Here is a 25,953-nt window from a genome sequence, read left to right as displayed (position 1 = left end):
AAGGGAAACTGTAATTCAGGAACTAGTAAGAAAAAGGAGGTTGGTAAAAGCACAAGGCTTTCAGTTGTGACCCTTAAAAGATTATGTTTTCTAGGAGTAATGCCAAATCAGAAATAGTCCAATCCCTAGAAACTTGAAAATTACACCATCTGTCCTCTTGATCAAGTCAGCTTGATCTGCTTTTATTACAATTTTGGGGCAGGAGAAGTTGAATCTTATCCAAAGGAAATTATCATCATTCTGATCTTCTATAATATGCACACAACTCACAGAATTTAATTTTCTAAAAAAATAGCATACATACCACTTCAAAAAAAAGTTAGCAGTGTTCACTAAAGTCAAATATACGCAATCCTATGGACCAGAAATTTTCAACAGAATTGCTTATTTGTGTCAGAAGGCATGTACATGGGTGTACATAGCAGAATCATTCTGAGCAGCCCCAACAAAACTATAAACAACCCAAATACTCATTAACAAGAGAAATGGATAATTTTTGTGTATTTATTTAATGGAATACTATAAAATAGTGAAAATGAACTAGCTATTTCTACATGCAACAACATGCATGAATCTCACAGAACTAATGCTTGAGTAGAGGAAGGTAGACACCAAACAGTAGTTCCTATGTGATTCTATTCCCAGGGACTTCAGTAACAGCAAAAGTAATCTATGATAAATAGAAGTCACAATAATAGTTAGGGAGCCTTCCAAGATTTTGTTGATGTTCTGTTTCCTTCCTGGGTGATGGTCTACAAACATGTTCAAATAGCAGATTTATCAAGCTGTATGTTTAAGATTTATGCATATATGTGTAATGTTTTTTGGTATATATGTTATGCTTCAAAAATTCACTAAAATATCCATAGGATAGTGTTTTCACTAATCTGATTTTTGCATTATTATGTAACTGATATTTGCACATTAGTAGGTGAAATGGAATGGAGCATTCAGTTGCATGTAAGTTTGAATCTGTTTTACTGTAAAGAAGACATTTTGAATTAGATGGTGAAGTGTGGTTTATTAAATTGGGTTTGGAAGTTTTGATGAAGATGAGATAAGACAGACAGAAGTTAGCCAAGTCAAGGACCCAGAGTTAAAAGAGATTACCTGAAAAAATCCTGTAATCTGCAGAAGTTAGCCAAGTGAATGACCAAGAGTTAAACGAGATTACCTGAAAAAATCATATAATCCAATCAAGTGCACATTGGTCAATCTGGTTATCTAACGAAAAAATGGCTTATTTTCTGTGTTGTTGATTTCGAGACCACAATAAATGTTTTCTAAATTCTTCCTGGGTCATTATGCACTTGTTTATTTTCAGCTGAGTCTTCTGATATTTTTACCTTTTATTTCTGATGGAACTATAACAAATTATTATTGCTCTACTTTGTATTCGAAACATCCTCACGGTTCTCACTTGTTCTATGTGCTATACCTATTGTTTACCTATATTATCTAATTCAATCTTAACAGTAACCAAAAACAAATATGCATGTAAACATATATTTTAACAGCATATACAGACATTTATATATGTGTGTGTCTGTACATTTGTATATATGCATCTATTTGAATGTGCGTGTGTGATAATTGTAAACATGTGTGAGACCAAGGACAATGACATTTCTCTTTAACTTTCAGGTAAAAGGGGATTATGATCTACAATATTCTTGCATTTTTCTTTTAGATTATCCTTTAGATCCCAATTTAAATGTTTTCTTCTCTGAAATATTAGTTTTTATGTCAAATGACATTTTTAATTTTATCTTTACACTTAATCACAGTTTTAAATTATAGTATGTATTTTATTATATATTTATACTTCTGTATTTTTGTGTGATATCCATCTCTTCCAAAACGGCGGGGGGACTTGGTTGTCTTATTCAATTCTATGTACCCAGAGTCTAGAATTTTTTTTTTTTTGCATAAAAGTAGTACTCAATGCTCAATAATTTTTTATTGAATGAATAAATAAGAAAAAGAAAACAAAGTCAAGACAGAAAGCCTGAAAACTCTTACAGAGATATCGAAGCTGCTCAGACATCTGTTCGTTATCTTTTCAGATTCAAGCATTTAAATTTGAGGAACTCTGCCATAGGAAATCCCAGAATAATCATATTACAGTATATTTTCTATTGCTCGTATATCCAAAATACTATCTGGAAAGTAATACATTTATTATTTAAATAAATTTAGGTCAGGTTTTTTTCCTCAAGACATAAGATTTTAAGCAGAATAATACTATGAGAGATGAGATTTCTGAAAATAGTCTTTATGAATAGCTAATAGAAACATTATGTACTGTTCAGAAATACACCATATAGGAAGATTGTTTGAATGTGGTGACCTTAGCACAGCTACATAACCTTCTCTCTCAATTTTAGTCTTTCTTTTAGTCAGATGGCTCCTGCAGACAATGATCATCTGTGTTTAAGAAATGCTTTGGGTTTTGGCGAGCCTTGACACAGAAAATTGTGGAAATTCCTCCTTCTTCCCCTTGTGCTAGACAAAGTCCTAGAAGAAAATTCAAGACTCTTGAGTAGAACATGAAAGAGACTAAACATAGAAGGACATTGTCCCACAGATATGAGAGAGAGGAAAGAAGGCTGGGAGGCTGTCTTAGTCTGTTTCTGCCGTTGTAACAAGATACCCCAGACTGAATCATTTATAAAGAATGGAAGTTTATTTGGCTAATGGTTCTGGAGGCTGGGAAGTCCAAGAGCATAGCACTGGCATTTGGTGAGGGCCATCTCATGGTAGAAAGCAGAAACAAGCATGTGAGACACAAAGTAGAAATTGGGCCAAATTCCTTTTTGTATCAGGAGCCCACTTATGTGATTACTAACCCACTCCTAAGTTAATGGCATTAATCTCTTCATAAGAATGGAGCCCTCATGACCTAATCATCTCTTAAAGTTCCTGCCTCTCAACCTTGTTTCAATGGTAATTAAATTTCAACATGAGTTTTAAGGGGGCCTTTTAACCATAGCAGAGACCTATGAGAATATATGAAAATATTTTACTGATGTGGAAAAATTTAAATATTAAATAAATGATTGTTCTAGAAAAAAAAGTTTTAACACAAATGGCAGATAGAGGGTTAATGTCTTTAATATAGAACGTTTTCTTACATATTCTCTAAAAATGGAAAGTTTATACAATTAAAAAGTAAACATAATTCATTCAGTGAACTTTAATTCTTGAAGAGCAAACCCAAATGGACATAAAACTTAAATAAGATGCTCACATTTAATGGTATTTAAGGAAATACAAAATAAAATACAGTAATCCCTCTGTACTTTAATATCCATGACAGTTTGGTTCTAGGACATCCCACAGATACCAAAATACATGGATGTTCAAGTCTCTGATGTAAAATGGGTTATTCCTTGCATATATCTACCCACATTTTCCCATATGCTTTAAATAGTCTCTGTATTATTTATAATATTTAATACAATGTAAGTAGTTGTTATATTGTATTGTTTAGGAAATAATGACAAAAAATCTGCACATGTTCAGAACGCATGCAACCATTTTTTTTTTTCTGAATATATTTAACTTGAAATCGGTTGAATTCATGGGTAGAGAACCCATAGATATGGAGGGCCAACTGTAAATGATGTATCATTTTATGCTGATCAGAATAACTAAAAATAATTTTTAAAATCAACTGCTGGTATAATGTGAACCTTATAAGTTGAGGTGGACAGTAGTGTATAAACAATTATCAACATTAAAATAAAAATGCTTATAAACTCATTTCACAGATTGGAAGACATCCAATCTCCATATATAAAAGCATCAGCACACATTATTAAATGCAAATGTAAAATCATTTTTATTGAAGTATTATTTGAGTTGGCAAAATACTCAAGGAGTATGCTTATTATTGGAGAAATGATGAATAAATTTTGGTATAACTCTATGGACTATTCTAATTCCATTAAAAGAACGAATTGAACTGTGGTAGTTTCACTTTTTTTGAGATGAAGTCTTGCCCTGTCACCGGGCTGGAGTGCAGTGGCATGGTCTCGGCTCACTACAACCTCCACCTTCCGGGTTCAAGCAATTCTCTTGCCTCAGCCTCCACAGTAGCTGGGATTACAGGTGCATGCCACCACGCCCAGAAAGTTTTTGTATTTTTAGTAGAAACGGTGCTTCACCCTGTTGACCAGGATGGTCTTAATCTCTCTTGACCTCATGATCCACCCACCTCAGCCTCCTAAAATGCTGGGATTACAGGTGTAAGCCACTGTGCCCAGACTTGCTACATGTTTTTTAAGGAGAAAAACAAGCTACATAAATATGTACATAAATGTATTTTTTGTTAAATTTATATACGTCTATACATCTATCTATCTTTCTATTTCTCTATCTATAAATTCCAGTATACAAATTGGGAGAAAAAGAGTTGTTCTTGTGTTGGTGTGGATAAGGAAGAAAATAGAGAGAAGCCAGTGATAAAAGCAACATCAAAGTAAATTAAATTAAATTTCAATAAAATATGATAAAGACCCAAACACGCCAGAAACTGCCAATCATGTATGACGTCTGCTCTTATTCTCTGCTTTTTGTCTTGTACATTTGCTAAGCAATGGACAATTTCTTTGTCAACAAAATTCCATCTTCTCTCAAATATGCGAAAAAGCACACTACTGATTTTCTCCCATTATTGTTTTTCCCCTTTCCCCATTCTTTTGAGACTACTTCTATATCTAGCTACACCCAATTTTGTGTTCCCATTTAAAGCAAAATTTCACAAGGACCTATTTATATCTTCCAGCACATAAGTAATTATGCTCTTGTTAAATTCAATAATGTCCTTTATGTTGCTAAATCCAATGGTCGACTTCCCATCCTCCTCTTTCTTGATTAATTAATTAATGCCTTTTAACTTATTAATTTTCTCTTCCTTCAAGCACCTCTTCATTTGAGTTCCAGGACACTCAAATCTGATTTTATTTTTAAATTTCCTAATGGATTGTTTTTTTATTTTGTTACCCCTCCTTCCTCATCTACCAGAGTGTTGACTGATGGAGAGTTCTGAGCTAAATCTTTTTGACCTCTTCTTTTTTCTACGAATACTTATGCTGTTGGTTATCTTATTAGTCCCAAGGCTTTAACAAATTGTGTATCCACGAGATAAAGACCAACTTTCTCTTTCCCCTGAGTCTAGTGTAGATTTTGGAAAGAAATAATAATAATAAAAAAGAACTTTATCTCAATCTATAAACAACCCCATCTTGTTATCCTTGATTTCTCTTTTTGTTTTTCTTAGATACCAGGCCTAATTTATCAGTAAATCCCGTGGGCCCCACCTCAAATATACATTTATAATCTGACCACTTCTCACATCTCTACTACCACCAGGCTAGCATAAACCAATGTCATGAGTAGTCTGTATTACAAGAGTTTTCATAATAGTTTGTCTTTCTTCCGCACTTCAAGTCTATTCATAACCTAATAGATAACTTGTTAGGTATGTGACTCTGCTTAATTCCCCCCATAGGCTTCCCATCTGAATAAGTGCAAAAGTCGAACTCCTAGCATTGACTGACTATTGTCCTTTTATTTCTCTTTGTCTACCCTCTTTAGTTCACTTGCTGTATACTCTGCTACTCTGCCTCACTTGCTTTTTTCCCCCCCTTTAGGTACCCCCATGGCCAACTTTCTTGTCTCTTTAAGATCTTTTCTCAAATTTCACATCCAGAGTGAGGTCTTCCCCATTAACTAACCTACTTAAAATTAAACCATAAGCATCACCCTAACATCTGCCCCTTATCCCAATCTCCTGCATTATTTTTCTCCATAGCATTTTTATTGCCATCAATATACCTGTGTTTCCCTTTGGTTTTCTTTATTGTCTGTCTTCCACACTAGAATGTAAAGGCAGGCATTTTTGGCATGTTTTGTCCTCTATAGTTAAACCGGGCCTGGCACCACAGTTAGTACTTAATAAGTATTTGGTTAATGAATAAATGAAGGAGTAATATGATCTCACTTATGCATCTTCATAAAAAATATATATATATGAATGTATAAATATGTATTCTTTATACATACGTATAAAGAAATGTGAAAAATAAAATTAAAATGAATGTCTATATAGAATCTGGTATGATTTGAATATACTAAAAATCTGTTGGTCTAAGGAAGACGTTTCTAATAGTCGAGCAATTTGTAGGAATATCAAAGATAGATGAACTTTTGAGAGATTTGATATAAATATAAAGAAGTTATTGTTACTTAATGTTTTTAAAGGACTATGAGGTTTTAAAATTTTTAAAGTTTTAAAAGAGCTATACATTAGATAATTTTAGAATATTCTTGCTATTTTAAGGTTGGCTTTAAAATATTCATCAGCACATTCCCCATGTTCTTCATATGTGGTAGAGGTAACCAAAGTTCTTTTTCCCAATATCTGAAAGCTTGAACTATCACAAATTTAATAAAGGAAACTATATGGATATTAAAAATAGTATAAAATACCTCTCAAAACACACACTTTTTATTATGTATTGAAAGCATTTCTATGCAAAACAAATTTTTGATTTGCTTTTCAAATAGCACTAAAATTTTTAATTTAAAATGATCAATAAGTAATAGGAACATTCTGTCAGCCTTTCACTTCTTAAACTGACACTCAGAATTCTTTATGATTTGTAATAAGTGTGAGAACAAAAAAGAGGATTAAACATTGATTCCCAATAAATTGAAAGGATTAGTGTTTTCTTTGGCATACAAACTTGCTGAGAAACTCAAGATAGAACAGTACATTTTAAAATGGTAATTGATGTCTTAAAAACACACAATGTTGTAAGTTTAAAAATGAAGGCTTGTAGATGAAAAAAATAGACAAAATAGCTTCTCTCTGATACCATCTTTCAAATAGCTGAATAAGTAATGCACATTTTTTAAATGAGAATGCTGATGTAGTGACAATATACTTTCTACTAAAATGAACTATTTACTTATTCTATTCAAAGAACAACTTGATTCATTGCAAAGCATTTTGAGGCTTCTTCAGAATGAAAGAATGTGGCAGCTGTAAGAATTTTCTCCATAGACAAATGCATGAATTTTTTTGCATATACAATTGCATAATTTAGGAGAAAATCACCTACCTACACAGGGGCTTTGCCTTCTTTTTGGACATTAAGCCCATAGTAAATATAGGCTTGATTTGCAATTAGTTGGGCTATCAAATCATAGTCAATTCTACAAGTTACTTTATAAATTAATGAATTCTTACAGTGAAACCTGCTTAATAGATGGATATTATGGCATGGCTTTATTTAGTCATCCTAGGTAAGAAGATGAGAAACTATTTTAAAGTTTCTGGTTATCATGGATGGAAATTTTAGATAAAAATTATGACCCAATAGGTTTTCAGAAGTCTAAGAAGTTACGCACACTTGAAGTTGAGGGCCTTGCCATTCCACACATGTATGATCTTGGACAAATCATTTATCACATCTGAACTTCAGTTTTCTCATTGAAATATGTAACAATACTTTATTCAAAGGGGCTTTAGATAATGCATGCAAAAACTCAATATAATAAGCAAAATGTTTGTTCTCATATGAATTATTACAATGAAAGAAGGTGATTACAAATAGGTAAGATTATTGAGTAAATTATTCATGAAACAAGGACATTAATGAGTTCAGAAGGATGGTTCATGTGTCATTGGCTTAAGTGGTGATAGCTATCACTGAGAATTTTAAAAATATTTTTAGAGATCAAAGGAGCTAAAATTGGTTTTTTGAACTTAGAGCCCTGGGGCTACATCGAGACTGTGTCAAGCACTCAGCTGGAAATTGAAAAAGAGATCGGTTTTGGTGTTTTTGTCCCCTTCTATTTTGGGGCATTTTAAGGATTCCACAAATTTCACTTGCTTATTTAACTAACACCAGTGAACCATTTCAACGGAATTTTTCACTCAGACTGGTTGATTTTCTGGCCCATTAACACAGCTGATTCAATTCAACTGAGATTAATATAGCTTAATCCCCCATGCATGTTGATTGTCCTACCAAGTGGCAGCAGGCCACAGCTACAGGTAATCTTTCATGTAAATTTATCTCCATTTGGTATCTCTTTGGCTTTTGATGTGGGGGCTAGGGGCTGGATCTCAAGTACTTGGAATTGCATCATTGATTCGCATGCTGAAAATTATAGCTAGGAAGCCAAAAAACTTAATATATTTTGCTTTTCATGAAGGCACATCTCTTAGTGGAGAACTGACTGAAGTTTCACTGCTAGAATCTGTTTTGAGGAATTAAAGATACAGAGCTGTAAATCTTGTCTTAAAATGCTTTGGATTTTGAAAAAGTTATCTTTTTTAAATGTTACTGAATTTGAGAAGACAATAGAGGTCTTTAGGTCAATGATTCTATTTAGAATAGATCAACATTATTTAGTGATTTGTTGATGCTAATAAATATGTCCAGAAAAATCTGATTAAACTATTTATAATACCTATTTTCCTTGATGTAGATTTACAGATCATAGTAAAAAGTTTGGATTTTATGCTAAGTGCAATAAGAAGTCACAAGCAGAAAAATGACATAATTTTAATTACACTTACAGAGGAATACTCTGGCTACGGTGTAGAGGATGGACTGTACAAAGACGTGAATGGAAGTGCGATATTAGTTAATAAGCTATTGCTCTAATATAGATGGGAAATGAAAGTGGCTTTGACTGAGGTTAGGAGCAATGAAATTGAAAGTGCTTAAATTCTACATATACTTTGGAAGCGCAGCTGCGAGGAGATGAGAATAGATTAATTGTAGAAGGTGAGAAAGAAGCATGGTTGAACTTGAGATATTTTGATAAAGCAAATCAATAAGAGATGGAAACGACTGCAAGAGAGGCAGGTTTGGAGATAGAAGAATAAAATGTTCTCTTTAGAACAAGTTAATTTTAGAACAAATTATATTTGGGACAACCAAGTGGAGGTGTTGGGTGTATGGTTGGCTATGAGTCTGGATTATGAGGAAGAGTCTGGACTTGAGATAGAAATTTTCACATTAAGTATTTTAATCCATGTAGTTGGATAAAAGTCTGTTTGTCTGTCAGTATCTGTCTGTCTGTCTGTCTATCTATCTATCTATCTATCTATCTATTATCTATTGATCTATGTACCTACCTACCTTTGTACCTACCTATCATACAGAGAAAGGAGGAGAGAGAGAGAAAGCTATTTAAAGAAAAAGGGCCAAGGACCTACTCCTGAAATTATTCAATATTTAAAGTTCAGGCAGAGAAGGAGCTAACAGAGGAGATTAAGAAAAATAAGTAGAGAAATAGTAGAATTTATTTTCATTAAGATCGAGGAAAAAATACTAAGATAAAAGGAGAAACGTAGGGATCATGTGGTTCAGATACTCTGAAGAAGTTCTTAATGTATGGGGAATGTAATAATTTTGGATTTTCAATATAAATTCACAAACATTAATGGAGTGGTAAGAATGAAAGTCCTTTTGGAATGCGAAGAAGATAGAGTGGGAAGTAAAGAAGTAAAGACTGAAAGGATACACTGTTCTTATGAATTCTGATGGACTTTTCCTGTTAGAAATATGAACAAAAAAGAATAAGTGCAAATTAAATATTCTTTAGAATATTATACAATAAAAGTAATATTAGTAAGACCATATTTAATTTTTTAAGGAGATAAACTATAATTTGATTATCATTCTAACGAGAATAGATCCTAGTGTAATTGGTGGATACTTTTTCATGGCTGTGGTTATTTGAGACTGGCTCTACAAGGGATAAGAAAATACAAGAAAACTCCTGGTTAAAGAAACGTGTCAAAGGCAGGCAACAAACAAAGTTTGAAACTAGGAGGTGTATAATATAAAATCTTTGTCTCTCACATACAACAATTAGTAAAATTGACTTTGCTTATTAATGCCATGGACAGTGAATTTTCTTTTGGTCATATGTTAGCCATTGGGCTTATTTGCTTTTATATCTATTTTTGCACTTCTTTTTCTCTTCCTAGTATCAGAGCTGGCCCCTACAGGCTACCCTTTCACAGGCTCCAATTTTAACTAGTTTCTGTAGGTTTTGCTCAATGGGAAGCAATGACAAGGACTGAGAAGATGGAAGGAAGATATTCTAGGATATCCGTCTCCTACTACCTTTTCGGGGGGATTGTGTCCAGCAGTGGATCTATCTCCTCTATAGCTTTTGTTTCAACCATGTAGGCCCCCCATGACCCCATCTGGGCCCATCTGCTGACACTGTCTCAAATCTTTGCTTTCCAGATTAAGGTGGTAACATCTACTTTCTGCTTTGGGTTCTCAGCTGTTTCATCAACGATGTAACAAATTCACTGGATTAAATTTCTTCTTTTTGAAGTATTTAGAAAAGTTTCTTTTTGTCTGCTTACCCTGACTGATAAAAATATAAATATTATATAAAATATATTGTATTTATATATTAAAATAAATATATTTATAATTATATACTTTATTTATAAATATAATATATATAAAAATTATAATCTAGGTGGGAAATGAGGTGGCTCTGACTGAGGTTGGGAGCAATGAAGAAGTTGAAAGTGCTTAAATTCTACATATACTTTGGAAGCACAAATATATATATACATATAATAAAAATACATATTTATATATTTTGTAAGCAGACTATATATATATATTTATTAGTCAGAGTAAGCAGGCAAAAAGAAACATATATATGGCAGAGTTCTGATTCTTGTTTTGTATGGGATGAAAGAAGAGGCTGACTGCAGCAGACAGCAGCTTCCATATACGCTCACAACAAATAACAGTATTAATACAGGACTATTTTAAGAAGAAAATCTTCAGAACTTCTGCACTACTCTGGATTATCAAATATACTGGAATCAGAACTTACAAGCTAATTTTTGTTTTCTCACTTATTTTTAAGACTTCTTTCTTTCATAGCTGCAAGTTTTATATTATCCATGGTGTTTTAGTGGTAATATCCCTAAGAAAAGTTCAGCAATATAGTTCCTACTCTTATTAGATATTTACCCTAGCATTCTTTTTTTTTGAGACGGAGTGTCTGTCGTCCAAGCTGGAGTGCAGTGGTGCGATCTCGGCTCACTGCAACCTCTACCTCACAGGTTCAAGTGATTCTCGTGCCTCAGCCTCCTGAGTAGCTGAGATTACAGGCACAAGCCACCATGCCAGGCTAATTTTTGTATTTTTAGTAGAGATAGGGTTTCATCATGTTGACCAGGCTAGTCTCGAACTTCTGACCTCATGTAATCTGCCTGCCTCGGCCTCCCAAAGTGCTGGGATTATAGGCGTGAGCCACCGTGCCCGGCCTACCCTAGCATTCTTGATAAAACTGTTTCTTTTTTCTTAGTTCCCCTCCTTAATCAAACTTCTTCTGTGATACTTTCCTTCACCATTAAAGCTAGAGTTGATTTTTCTATCTCCTCATAATTAGTTCCTTCTGAACATATAAAAGTTAACTACCTTGATAATATTCTTTTTCCAGTGACTTTTTTTCCTGTAATCTGGATCAAATTTATCTCAGTACCACAGCAACTAACATTTACTCCATATTTACAACTAACTCAACCTTGTCCCTCTGTTCCAATTAACAGTGGAATAATGAAATATATTTTCCAATTTCGACACCTTAGGCATTTGCTTGTAGTTTTAGCAGCTTTCCTGAGATGACTTTAAAACAGGGATATAATCTTTTATTGTTTCCAAATTTTAAGAACATTTTTAAAAATTGTGGCTCTTGACCAAACATTGTAGTGTTTATTTAATACAAATGGGACAGGGAATAATCTCTCTCAAGGGTAGAGCTGGAACCTAAATAAATTTCAGCTTAACAGAAAAACAAAACTGTCCAAAAGTAGAATGAACTGACTCTAGAGATAGTGAATTTTATAGCCCTGTAGGATGGGTAAAGATCAGTAGGATGACTGCTTGGCATATGGATTGTAGAGGAGAATTAGCTATCCAGGGAAGGGCAGTGGGACATTATGATTAAGACCATAAGTAAGAGAAAGAGAGAAAGAAGGTAAGCGCTATATTTAAGTCCCAATTAAGACATTTAGTAGCCTTGTGTCCTTGAGCTAAATACTTAACATCTCTAAGCCTCAAATTTCTCGACTATAAAATGAGGATAGTGACTTTGGTGGATGTTGTGAGGGTTAAATAAAATTCAATGAGAAACTACATGTTTCAATAATCATAGTGACTACCATATAGTTAGCGCGAACACTCAGTAGATGCTTTTACTATTTTGTTATGATTATTAGTCAGTTGACTTGTTTGATTTTATGGGCTCTACCAATTATGAAAATCTGTGATTACATAATTCCATTAGAATAGCAACCTCCTCAAAACTGACAGTTGTATTTTAAGTCATGGCAGAGAAAATGCAGTGGTGTTTAACCATTACAAATAAAGTTATAAGGGATGTTATCACTCTCTGTGATGTGTATAAAGACCCAACTTTCTTACGTATATGCATATCTAGATTTAGCTCTACTTATGTGGAGCCTAAATACCTCCTACAGTTCTAAAAATTAATATGTAAAATAAAGGGGAAGGAAAAAAGCCTCTTTTTATGATTTAATCCCTTAGAGTTTATCAAATAACTGGAAATTTGGAAGTATGGGTTAAATTCTATTTTCCATAGAATAATATCAAAAGGCAGACAAGAAATATTAGTGAAGTTAATGCTCTCTAATTTGCTTCTCTATGGATAAGGCAGTACACTAAGAATTTAATAAACCCTATGGGAAAGCCTCATAACCACGATCATCCTGTTTTACAGATGAAGAAACCCATGTTTAGGAAGGTTAAGCAAGTTGTGCAGTGCCAAAATCTTAATATATGAATGGGGTCAAATGAACTCAGTTCTCAGTCTTTAAAATCTATGCACTCATTTTATTCCTTCGTAGTTTTATACAAAAGATTTGTTCTAAATTAGCAGAGTCAGCATTTACAGATAAAAGGCTAATTCAAGGAGCTGAAAAGTCACAATCTTTTTACTATTACTTCACAATTTGGAAGTTAGTGCTCTTTCTGACTTCTAGATTGCATTTTCTAGCTAACCCCAAAAACATTTGAAACAAACAAGGTAATTTAGTGTCGATTTCTTGTAACAGGCCTTACCCTGACAAGACTTATCCCTCCACCACAGCCCCAGTGGCTATAGGATGAAGATGCTTGAAAGGCACAGGGTTGCCAACTGAAATACAAGCATCTCTGTAAACTATCTTCTTTTTTTAACAAACTTTTTATTTTAGAATAATTTTATGGTTACAGAAAAGTTGCAAAGATAACACAGAGTTCTCATATATCTCACACCCAGTACTTTTTATTATTAACATATTAATATGCCGTTGTCCTAACTAACAAACCAGTAGTAATACATTATTATTAACTAAAGTCCACACTTTGTTTAGCTTTCTTCAGTTTTTGCCAAAAGTCCTTTTTCTGTTCCAGAATCCCATTCAGGATATCACATTACCTTTAGTTGTCACATTGCCTCAGACTACTCTAGACTAAGTTTTTCCAACTTTCCTTGTTTCTTATGACCTGGAAAATTTTGGGGAATAGTAGCCAAGTGTTTTGTAGATGTTCCTAAACTGGGGTTTGTCTAATGTTTTCTTCATTATTAGACTAAGGGTTATGGGGAAGAAGCTCACACGGGTAAAGTGTCATTCTCATCATATTACATCATAAGTTCATACTATGAATATGTCTCATCATGTTGATTTGTTGATGTTTAACATGGTCACTTAACTGAAATAGTATTTTCAAAGTTTCCCCACTATAAAATTACTGTTTTTTTCCTCTTTCCGTAATGTACTCTTGGGAAGGTGTATTAATCCATTCTCACACTGCTATAAAGACATACCTGAGACTGAGTAATTTATAAAGAAAAGTTCAATGAGCTCATGGTTCCTGTGTACAGGCTTCTGCTTCTGGGGAGGCCTCAGGAAACATAATCATGGTGGAAGGTGAAGGAGAAGCAGGCACATTTTCACATGATGAGCAGGAAAGAGGGTGGCGGGAAGGTGCTACATACTTTCAAACAACCAGATCTTGTGAGAACTCTATCCCAAGACAGCACTAGGAGGATGGTGCTAAACCATTAGAAACACTTCCATGACCCAATGACCTCCCACCAGACCCCACCTCCAACATTGGTAATTACAATTCAAAATTACGTTTGGGTGGGGATGCAGAGCCAAACCATCTCAGAAGGCAATCAGTATGTGTAGCCCATGCTTAAGGGATTCTCCTGCATGCTACTGAGTTTTAATACCCAAACTTAATAAAATATATATATAGATATGTCTTTCAAGATAGTTTTTTTGGCCCATGGATATACAGAAAAATGTATACCCTAAGCTCTTACAACATTTTAAACAAACAAAAAAATGTGCAAAGAAGTCTCAAGTTACATTACAAATGCAATTTGTAGAATGTCATAATCACTTGGACATGCTATGAAAATTGCTAAGGCTCGAAGGTGCCATGCTCACTGAGCTATTTTTTGCCACTGTGCACTTTTCTGTAACACATTTCTATAGTGTCTTTGATGTTTAGCTCTTGATTTTGCCTGGTTTTGTAAAGACTGCCAAATATTTGGAAAATGATTGAAGAAAATAGTGGTGAATGAAGCAAAATGAACAAAGAAAGCCAGTATAATAGAAGGAAATGTATCAGCATAAAAACAAATCCTTTGTTAACAACCTTAGTCCTTTTAAGTATTTTACTCTCTAATATGATGACTTATTTACATATATAATTCGTTATGGCTTATTACTTTCATATTTTAGAACTTAATTGAGGGATTATAATGACATAAACATTAGAGTAACAGGAAACATCAAAAAGTAAAAGGGAAACTGGCTTCATGTTAACATATTTTCAAAGAACATTTGATTTTCAGGAATGGATTACCAAAGTAAGTGGTACATGTATTAAGTATGATGTCAACCTCTACTGGTCTTTTAGTAGTGAATATATAGTCAAAAACTATGGTGAGTATTGAAGAAGTTGTCCAATCAGGAGACACTTGTGACCTAGGTCATAAATACTGATTGCCCCCTCTGGAGATGCTGATGCTTGAATCTGTGAGGGACAGAGTTCTCCAAATGAATGTTATTTTTAAGGAAGTTTAGAAAACTTTTGTAATTATCTTCAAATTGCCTACCAGGCCAATACTACACTAAGGTCCTAATAGATATACTTACTCAACCAACTCTTTTCAGCAAAAGGATACCCACACAGACATTTAGGAAGGGGGGTGACAAAAGATAAACTTCCAAAATTGGACACTAACATTGTTTTAATTCACATGTTTGACTTTTTACTGGTTTCACATGAACTCAGTATTTCCAAATAAATTTTATTAGAAAATAACCATTGTATTAGTCTAACATTACATGAACTAGTCTACTGATATGTATAGTTTGTAAAAAATCTGCCACACCTGATTTCTGTGTTTTATTCTCGGACTGCTTTCTCAGACTTAAATACTATTTTCCCTCTTTTGGTAGAAAATTCTTCCATCTTTCAACTCTCACCTCAAGCATTCTTTTTTCTCTAAAGTTTTCTAATATCCCCTTCCAAAGTAAGCTCGACTAGTCTATTCACTATATTCCCACTGTGTAAATATTTCATCACTGTACTGATAACATAAAGATGTACCTATTTTAAAAGTCTGCTTATATTTTGCTTTATGGTATACCTGATTTAAAAAGCAGGGGCTGGGGTCTTATTTATGTCGTGGCCTTAGTGCCCTCCGTACTTTCTGAAACATAGTAAATGCTCAGTACACATTTATTGAATGAATGAAATGTGAAAATAATGCTAATGCACTTTTAACATTTATGTTTATTTTGTTCTTTTTTAATTAAGGATTCTACTGAAGTCCCTGTAACTAGTTCAGCAGTGCATGCTTTAGCAATTTTATTCCTTTATAAAATGTATCACTGCATAGAGTAATGTTTTAAAATACAGATTCACATAGAACCAATATCTGAAGAGTATTCTTTAAAATAAAGAATGTAATGACCAAGTTGTTACACTTTGTTTTTAGTCATTTATGAATTTTATTATCAAACTGGGGAAAACAAAATTTCCCTGGCCCTCCTAGATGATTTCTCTAAACCCTGGAGCAAAAGGATTGATATATGCTGTGGCGTCTGAATCTGGTGTAGATAGATAGTATAGCTGCAAATGTTATTCATAGTCATATAAATACCTAATCCCTGTGAATCGTGCTGAGCTATTTGCCTCAATGGTTTACTTCACTAGTGAATTACAGATTGATTTTGAGTCATATTAAAGGTATTTCAGTTAAAATGTAGATTTGAGTTTCCCCAATGTCATCTTATCCTCATATTTTAGTACTTATTGAAAGGGGATGTCCAAAGAAGATTTTTGCTGAACCACCCATTAATTTTTGTGCCTATTAAATCCGTGTCTTGCTGCTATTGTATTCCTAAACAAATACACAAGCTATTTGCTTACTTTTAATTTAACAGTTGAACACATTGCCAATTATTTCTTGGTGTTTTCTAATGAAGTGCCTAAAATAAATACATCCCAGTATGAGAACACCATCGATTGATGTAATTTCATGTTAATAGTTTTCATATCATTCCACATGCTCAAATTATTACCTAAAAGCGTTCTATTGGCCACTTTAAATGCTTGTGCGCATTGAGCAGCTTTCTCATCGAACTCTCCGTAATGACTTCTAAATGCTTTCCCTAAGAGGTTCAAGCTAATTCGGAACCTATTGGTGTGGATGGAAAGTTTAAATTATGTTTCCTAATATGCATTACCCTGCACTTATCAGCACTAAATTTAAGCTGTCATCACATTGTCCAATCATCCAGTTTAATTAGATCCTTCTGGATTTCCTCATAATCTGCATGTTTTTTCACTAACCTAAATAATTCTTGGTGATCAGCAGAAATGTAACACCTCACTATCTACTACATTCTCCGTATCACTAATGTAGTTTAACAGCCCTCAGCCTGCTATCAGCATCTTGAGCACCACGCTGTGAAGTTGCTTCCTCTGGAGAAATACGTAGTCTTCATTTCAAACAGCTTAATCCATACGTATCCTTAAGAAAGCATACCCTTCTGATTCTACCAATTTTATGTGAGCTATCAATATATTTTTAGGGAATTTCACATTTAAACATATTTCCACAAGTATGTTTTGAAAGCTTAACCAGTTTGGAATAGTGTATGAGTGGTGTGTTGGGAGAAGCTGAAGAATTAAAAGAGTGAATGAGTTCTGAGGTTTCTTACCAATGTAAGAATATCATGTGCTTGCAGTACTAAGGGCAAGAAAAGAGGAAGTGAAGATTTACCAAGTTCATTATAGTAGTTGCTGCCACACATGATTAACATTGCCATGTGTCCTTCATGTGTACAAACTCAAACGCTGAGAACAACTTTATCATCACTTGACTCCAAATAAGGAAACTGAAATTCGAAGGAGTCTATTCAAGTACTGCACAGACAGAGTTAAACCCTTCCCACTGGGTTGGGCAGGCTTCAAAGTCATTGATCATAGCCATTAAATTTATCCCAGACCTTCTCTTATTATATTTAACTCTTCTTGATAAATTTTATAGATTACATGACATACACAAAATTCATGTGGTCAGTCATTTTATGATTTGCCGTGTGGCATCATACAGGATGTTTCTGAATATTTATTTCCAGAAAGTGTTTGCTTATGGATTTATATTTTCTATGCTGTATAAATTGTTTCTTCAGATGACATCATACTTTTTGAGATGTGGGTCCTTTTGAACTTACATGGAATATAAACAATACATTTAATAAAAATTACTATTTCTATATTATACTATCAGTTAGGACTTCTTTGGTTGGCAGTGAAGGAAAAACAAACTCAAACTGGCTGATAACAAAAACATTCTTGTTGGTGTACTTAAATCACAAGGAAGGCTTAATGCCAAGGCTCAAATGAAGTCACTACAACCTATTTCCCTCCATATTTTGATTCATCTATCCACCATGTTGGTTTTATATCCAAGTGCCACATGATAGCAGAGACTGTAAGCAGGTCTAGGCCTGCACTTCCAGGGTTAAACCCAATGGTAGAAAGCTCTTGAGCTTTCTGAACAAAACACTCTGAGTCTGAACAAAAGAGTCATTGTAATCTGTTTTCTCTGGTTGGGGCATGTGTTCAATTCTCAACATTTTCTATGACCAAGGAATAAATAATCTAAGCCATGCCTTAATCACAACTTTGTACTTAGTACTACAGTTGGAATCAACTATTCCAGAAAAACACAGACCAAGAGTAAAAGAGCTGGGTATGACTTCGTTCTATACAAATATATACCATATCTGGGGACATATTCCCTTCTACCACGATTGGCCTTAGCATACTCTTGTTCGGTAAGGTGCATAAAAAATAGTATTACTTAATATTTGTTGAATTAATTAAAAATTATGTGAGTATATAATGTATGTATAAATACACATAATTCATGCATAAGTACATCAAACCAAGTTAATATTAAAATTTAGCAGATTAACCCTTAGTTTCTTTTCAGTTTTTTTCACAGTCACTCTTATTATCTTTTTCCCGTGTTGGCTTGAACAAGTTACAGCAGATATATGTAATGATTATGAACAAGGCATATTCTCAATAAATTTGCCAGTCATATAGTAGCAAGCTAAATTTAAATATCCAAAAGTCCAGTTAGTTAGGTGATAATTTTACATTATGAATACTTTTAATCTTTGCATTACATTTCTGTTTCTTACATACTTATTTCAGAAAGTAATTTGCAATTTTAAAAAAGAATGTGATACTCAAATGGATTAACAGTAGAAAAAAGTTAGTATAATAAAGAGCACAGTTATCGAAGTATCGATAAAATACTTGAAAAATCTAGGAAAATTTAATGGAATAAAAATTACTTAAAGAAGACAATTGACAAAATCTTATATGTTTTTCTTAATCGTAAAAAATATCCTGGCCCGGTGTGGTGGTTCACGCCTCTAATTCCAGAATTTTGGGAGACCAAGGTGGAAGGATCTTGCAGCCCAGCAGTTTAAACCAGCCTAGACAACACCTCTAAAAAATAGAAAAAAAATTAGCTGGGTGTGGTGACATGTGCCTTGGTCCAAGCCACTTGGGAAGCTGAGGTGGGAGTATCACTTGTATCTGGGAAGTCAAGACTGCAGTGAGTTGTGATTGCACCACTGGACTCCAACCTGGCTAACAGAGTGAGAACCTGTCTCAAAATAAATTAAAAAAAAGGAAAAGATGCTAAGTTTTTGTAGTTGTGAAAAATGCATTTCTATGTTATAAGCCAAAATAATATCTATAGCATGTATTTAATAAAAATAAAACCAATCCAATTCAAACATACCCAGCAGCTAAGAAGTAGATATAATCAGTGCTTTAAATACCCCTCAGTGGCCCTTGATCCCCGATGCCATGGGTAACCATTATTCTCAGTATTGTGTTAACAATTCCCTTGATTATCTCTCTGTTGTATGCTAAGATTTTATTGTTTAGTGGTATATATTTTGAACTTTAAATAAGTGGGGAATCATACCGTATTTATTTCTCTGTGACATTGTTGTCTTGTTTTTTCTTTTTGAAATTCATCCATGTCGACACAATTGCAATTTATAGATTTTTATCACTTTAGAGCATTTTAAAAAATTTATATGATTTTATTTATGCATCCTTTTATTCCTTGTTTTTTGTTTTTGTTTGTTTTGTTTTTCTGGCTTTTTTTTTTTTTTTTTTTTTTTTTTTTTTGACAGAGTCTTGCTCTGTCTCCCAGGCTGGAGTGCAGTGGCACAATATTGGCTCACTGAAACCTCTGCCTTCTGGGTTCAAATGATTCTCCTGCCTCAGCCTCCCCAGTCGCTGGGACTACAGGCACGCGCCACCACACTTGGCTAATTTTTGTATTTTTAGTAGAGACAAGGTTTCACCATGTTGGCCTTGCTGGTCCTGAACTCTTGACCTCGGGTGATCCACTCACTTCAGCCTCCCAAAGTGCTGGGATTACAGGTGTGAGCCACTGCGCCCAGCCTTTGGCTTATTTTTGAGTGACAGTCTAAAACCTTAAAGGTTTTAAATTGCTCCTGGAACAGGTTAAGGTGTGCTACTTGGAAAAACTGTGATTTGCATGATACTTTCTGGAAATGCACATCTAACGCTTGTATCAGTTAAGTTTTACAAAGAGTTAATACACTCTGCTAGGATTTTTTTTTTTTTTTTTTTTTTTTTTTTTTTTGAGACGGAGTCTTGCTCTGTCGCCCAGGCTGGAGGGCAGTGGTGCGATCTCGGCTCACTGCAAGCTCCGCCTCCCAGGTTCACGCCATTCTCCTGCCTCAGCCTCCCAAGTAGCTGGGAATACGGGCGCCCACCACCACGCCTGGCTAATTTTTTTGTATTTTTTTTTTAGTAAAGACAGGGTTTTACCGTGTTAGCCAGGATGGTCTCGATTTCCTGACCTCGTGATCCGCCTGCCTCGGCCTCCCAAAGTGCTGGGATTACAGGCATGTGCCACCTTGCCCCGCCACTGGAAAGGATTCGTAATGAAGGTACAATAATAGAGGCGTGGGCAGTGATAAGGGAACAAATCAGAGATGTCGAGACACTAAAGGACTAACAATAGGAAGCCATTCGCAGCCATTGGCCTGAAGATTCCTAGGAAATAGGGTTCTCAGAGTTGATTGGCAGCCAGGGCTCTGAGAACGGGCAGCTGACAGAAGCCGTGGGCTGAGAATGAAGAAATCGATGACCAGAACAGCTGAAGCAGGGCGAGAGTGGGAGGGTAAATACCTGACCTGTTTCTCCTTTTCTTCTTTCCTTCCATCTCTACTTTTAAAGTGAATCAGATTTGTTTTCCATTTCCTTTGATTCTCCTTTTTTAGCTTTAATGTTGTACAATTGAATTTTATTTTTTACCTTATTCCCTCCCTCCCTCCCTTCCTTCCTTCCTTCTTTCCCTCCTTCCTCTTTACTCCTGAGAATACAAATTTAACATGCACGCCGTGTGTTCGTTTCCTCTCCTTTTCATGAAAGAAAGCTTATAATTCTATTTAGCTTTGAAGTTATAACTTAACTAAAAATAAATTTTTAGCTTTAAAATTATAACTTAACTAAAAACGTGTTCCTTTCTCTTTACTCCTGAGAATAAAAATTTAACATGTATGCAATGTATTAATTTCCTCTCCTTTTCATGGAAGAAAGCTTATAATTCTATTTAGCTTTAAAATTATAACTTAACTAAAATGTACTTTTATACACATGACATTTTTATGATGTGCTCAATGTATCCAAGAAAAATATTAATGACCGCCTTTCCATTCTTTTCTCCTTTCTTGAAAACTGATAAATGATCATCCTTAATTTAACATTTGGGTTGCTACTGTTTTCCTTTCTCATACACACAAAACTAAACTTTCTGTCCTTTAGAAAATAATTCAGTCTTAATATAAGAATATGTAGTTGGAGGTTTCCAACAGGAGGGCTTCAGTTGATATTCTGTGCTATCCAGCATGTAGAAAACGACTTTTTTTTTTTAATTGGTCAACACAACAATCTCACAAATAAGTCTGTTAGATATGACTCTAGGGCAGCTACTAGTACCAGTTTACTCTTAACTATTCTTAGCAATAAAATACTATGAGGGTTAAGAAATCTTGGAAAATTCCTTGAAGCCTTGTCTTTATTCCCAGGTGGATTGTGTTGCTTCTTGATCATCACTTCCTACTCTTCCTTCCGTCTTATCTACCCAGATCCACCTGCTACTGCTATATTTTGCCTGACATGACTAGCCCTTTAATGCATCTCCCTAATAAGTCTAGGAATATTGTAATAAAATTGCATCTTCATGCGTCTTCCTGGTTTCCAATATCACGTGCAAGAACTTTTGTATCACCAACCTAGACCCTTCTCTCTGGGCTTTAAACCTTTATCATCTTTATTACATAATTAACACATTTACATGTACTAGTTAAAATGAACTTTCATAGATAAATGTTCTGATGTTCACAAACACAAAAAGATAATGAAATAATTAAGATTAATTCTATTCCCATTATTCGGGTAGAAAATTTAGTCTCATAGTTGATAAATATCTAGATTTAGTGTTGCAGTTTGTACAACCTGGAGCATGGACTAGAATGTAGTTCTTGAAAAAAACCCTGTGTTCTTTCCACTACAGCATTCTGCTTCATCCTGTCTATATACATTCAAAGATTTTATACTCTCATTTAGAGCAGACATTGTTTAGCTTTTTGCTTGCTAATTACCATGTCTGTCATTGACTATCTTAAATCAATTTACATAATTGTTCATGTCCTAATCGTATGTCTACCATAAAATTTAATCACTCCTTTATTATCAAATATGAGGTAATATCCCATTTTTTGTTCCCACAAATAACAGTCATGATAGTCTTTGTACATAAATCTTTGCTCACATCACCTTAGGAAAAATTATGTTAGAAGGAATTGCTGGGTTAAAGAGTATGAACATTTTAAGGTTTTTGAAACATAATGCCAAAGTGCTTTCCAGAAAGGTTGTATCAATTTATGTTTCTGTCAGTAGTTGATGAGAATTGCTGTTTTAATTTGCTTTGGGGTGGGGTTGGAACTAGGGATTAATCGTATCACATTTTTACAGCACTTTGGAGGAAATTTTTCTTCCTTCTCTCTATGTTACTCTCATGACTACAAGATTTTTTTTATGATAAAGGAAGTATTGAATCCATTGCTTATAACTCAGAACCACTAAGAGCTTTTCTGAGTCTCTCATAGATTAGCTGAAAGAGAAAAGAATAAAAGGAAAAATATCAGATTAGATATAGAGGTGTACCTAAAAATGAGATTTTTAGGGTGCTGAATGTTATTTCAAGCCTTTCTCCCATTTTGTCATGAGCCTTCTTTTTTGCTAAACAAAATGCATGTGAGAGATTCCATCAGAGTAGATTGCGCACTTGCAGAGACTGAAGCTGGGTCCACAATGCCTACCACCCCTGGGTTGGCTTTCTGCATCAACAGTGCAGGAAGTACAGGGCACATCAAAAGAGCAGTCAGCTAAAAATATAACCCCCATTCAGCTAATATCATACACACCATGGTAGTTTAGCTTAAAAGGCTGTTTCTCGAAGCTCTTATTTATTTTAATACACCTAGGATGACTCTCCCAATAAGTTCATGTTTCTGGAAGTGTTGTCTCAGGCCAACTAGCATTCTAACCAACTAGGGTGTTTGTTTGGTTGCAAATTCCTGGACACTACTGGGGATTTATTGAATTAGAATCTCTGGGTGTGAAGCTCAAAAACTGAATTCTAATAAGCTCTGCTTCTTAGACTTTAATGTACATACAAATCCCCTGGATATCTTGTTAAATGTAGATTATGATGGAATATATCTGGGTTGAAGCCAGAGATTCAGCATTTCTAAAAGGCTCCCAAATGAGGCCAATATCCCTGGGTCATGGGCTCCACTTTGAATAGCAAAGCACAGGAGTTTGAGAATCACAGCTTTAAACCATTATCTATTTTCATTTTGAATTTCTTTATTTATGGTTAGCCAATCAGGAGGAATTGAGCTAAAAACAGGTGATCCTGTGAGTGAAGCCTAAATGGGATGCCACCAGCAAGAAATCAATCCATCATAGAACTGGCTATGAAGGCACCCAAATGTGGAGCAAAATTTGTATAGAATAAGAAAGGAGAACAATATTAACACAAATGCGGCCTGTTTTATATTCAGGGTCATGCCTGGAATTCATAACAATGACAAGGTCATTTTCCTACCCATTCTTCACCCTGCGCATCCAATGCTGCTGCCTCATGTCTCTATCTCACTGCCTCCCTGATTTTCTTGTCCTTGTCATGGGCCTTTTGCCATGCTTTTTTTTTTTTTTTTTTTTTGCTTTAGTTGTTGGAGTAAAATCTAAACTATATTATGTGGCAAATTCTAGCCCAATTTATAGATACTCCTTGATTCTCCTTTTATCTGAGTTGAGAGGTCTTATTCTTTTCATAAAAATGGTTATCCTACCTAAAATTTTACTGACTAATCAAGTGCATCATTTTGTGGTAAAACATCAGGTAGACTATGTTACTTAAATTCAAGTGATCTTGAGTTATCTTTGATTGAATGTTTAAACATTGAGGGAAACAAGATCTCTGAAGGATTTCATGAAGGGTAAGGTATCTATCCATTTATCTAGGTGAGAAAGTTCTAAATGTATTCTAAGAACCTCTGTTCTCTTAAACACTCCGAATAAAATGAACTTTTGAACAGAAGCTACATGTAGGAAATCTGTGCATATACCACAGCTTCTCTGGAACATCTGTAAGCACATCAGTACAATAAGACACTGAGAATTCAGCAACCAGCAAAATAAAGAAATTATTTTTAGATACTGTAAATGCCATTCTAGGCATTTAAAAATCTGCTTTGGTATTAAATCATCAGAAATCTACATGCTTGTTCTAAGTCGCATTAGGTACTACCTAAACACATATTCAACAGTGACTGTTAACCAGACACTACTCTAAGCACTTTATTGTCATCTCACATGCTTTTTATTTACTTTTCTCGGTAAAACTAAAAGGAAAATACAATTATTTTTCAATTTTATAGGTAAGGGAACCAAGGTATGTAGATGTCAATCAATTTGCCCAGGGGTGCATAGGTAGGAATCTAGTGTGTCAGAATTCAGAGCTTGTGAAGTCAAATAAAATACTTTGGTATATTTTTTTCCCATTTGTTTAGTTTAATGCCACCAGGTTATTTTGTTGTATTTTGTAAACGGTCTAGGAATACTAACAGAAATATTTATTAATTTACCCCTTGTTTCTCTACCCACCTTCCAGAAAGAGGCATTGAATTAAATTAACTTCTCTTTCAATATCAGTAAGGATTATGCTTTTCCTGAATGACCATTTTTATTTTTATCTTATGGAAACTATGAGGCAGGACACTGACAGCATTTCCATTTTCTGTGTTGGCGCTGGAAGGATTAGAGCTAACAAGCGAATAGTACTACATACGCTGTTCTAAGAATATTCTTGGAATCTTCAGTGTTTTTGCATTGTAAGTACAATGGTGAATAGAGAGAAATGGACTGTTTTGGCTTGGATAAAACTGTAGTCACCAAACTGCAGCTAAAGGGAAATAAGCTGGCTGAAAAAACTGTTAGATTCATAGATTTTAGCGTTGTTGAAGTTGTGGAAATTTTTAGCCTGAATACTTTATTTCATACAGAATAAAATAGATTCTTTATTTTCTTTTAGAGAGAGAATGACAGCAACATCACAGCAAAACTAAGTCTGTTTAAATGTCTTTTCAATTAAACAAGTCTTATTTGTCAGATGTGTCAGGCAATGTGGTATGTTTTGTCAAAACTCAAATATGACAAGGTCTCTGACCTCAAGGACTTTAGAGTTGATTGGGAGATATGAACAACTAAATCAACAACTGTGCATGGTGAGAAACAAGGTGAAAAATGCAACATCTTAACTGCTGGCGCCACAAGTTATTTCAGGTCACTCTGCTTTTGTTTAGAAAAATAACTAAGTAATAATTTTGGGGTTGAAGATGAGATACAAGTACAGCAAAGGAAAAATCAACTTTTCTACATTAGAAATAATAGAAATTTAAAAAGAAGAAAGAAAAGAGAAATGAAGAGAGAGAAGTGAGAAATATGTATAGACCTTATTAAATATGGAAATGACTGATCAAATTTTTATGACGAGTATGGAGCAATGAATTTAACTTGTTTCTCTTGCTGAACTGTACATCTCTATCAGTTAAGACTTTTGTAGGCAGAGGCTCAAGCTAATTTTTGCAGAAAAAAAGGAATTTAATGGTTCATAGAAATGACAGGCTCATGGGTTGACTTCAAACATAATCTGACC

Source organism: Nomascus leucogenys, chromosome 12, assembly GCF_006542625.1.
Source record: "Nomascus leucogenys isolate Asia chromosome 12, Asia_NLE_v1, whole genome shotgun sequence".
NCBI classification, from domain to species: Eukaryota; Metazoa; Chordata; class Mammalia; order Primates; family Hylobatidae; genus Nomascus; species Nomascus leucogenys.
The sequence above is the reverse complement of the archived record's forward strand: the minus strand, read 5'-3'. Positions refer to the sequence as shown.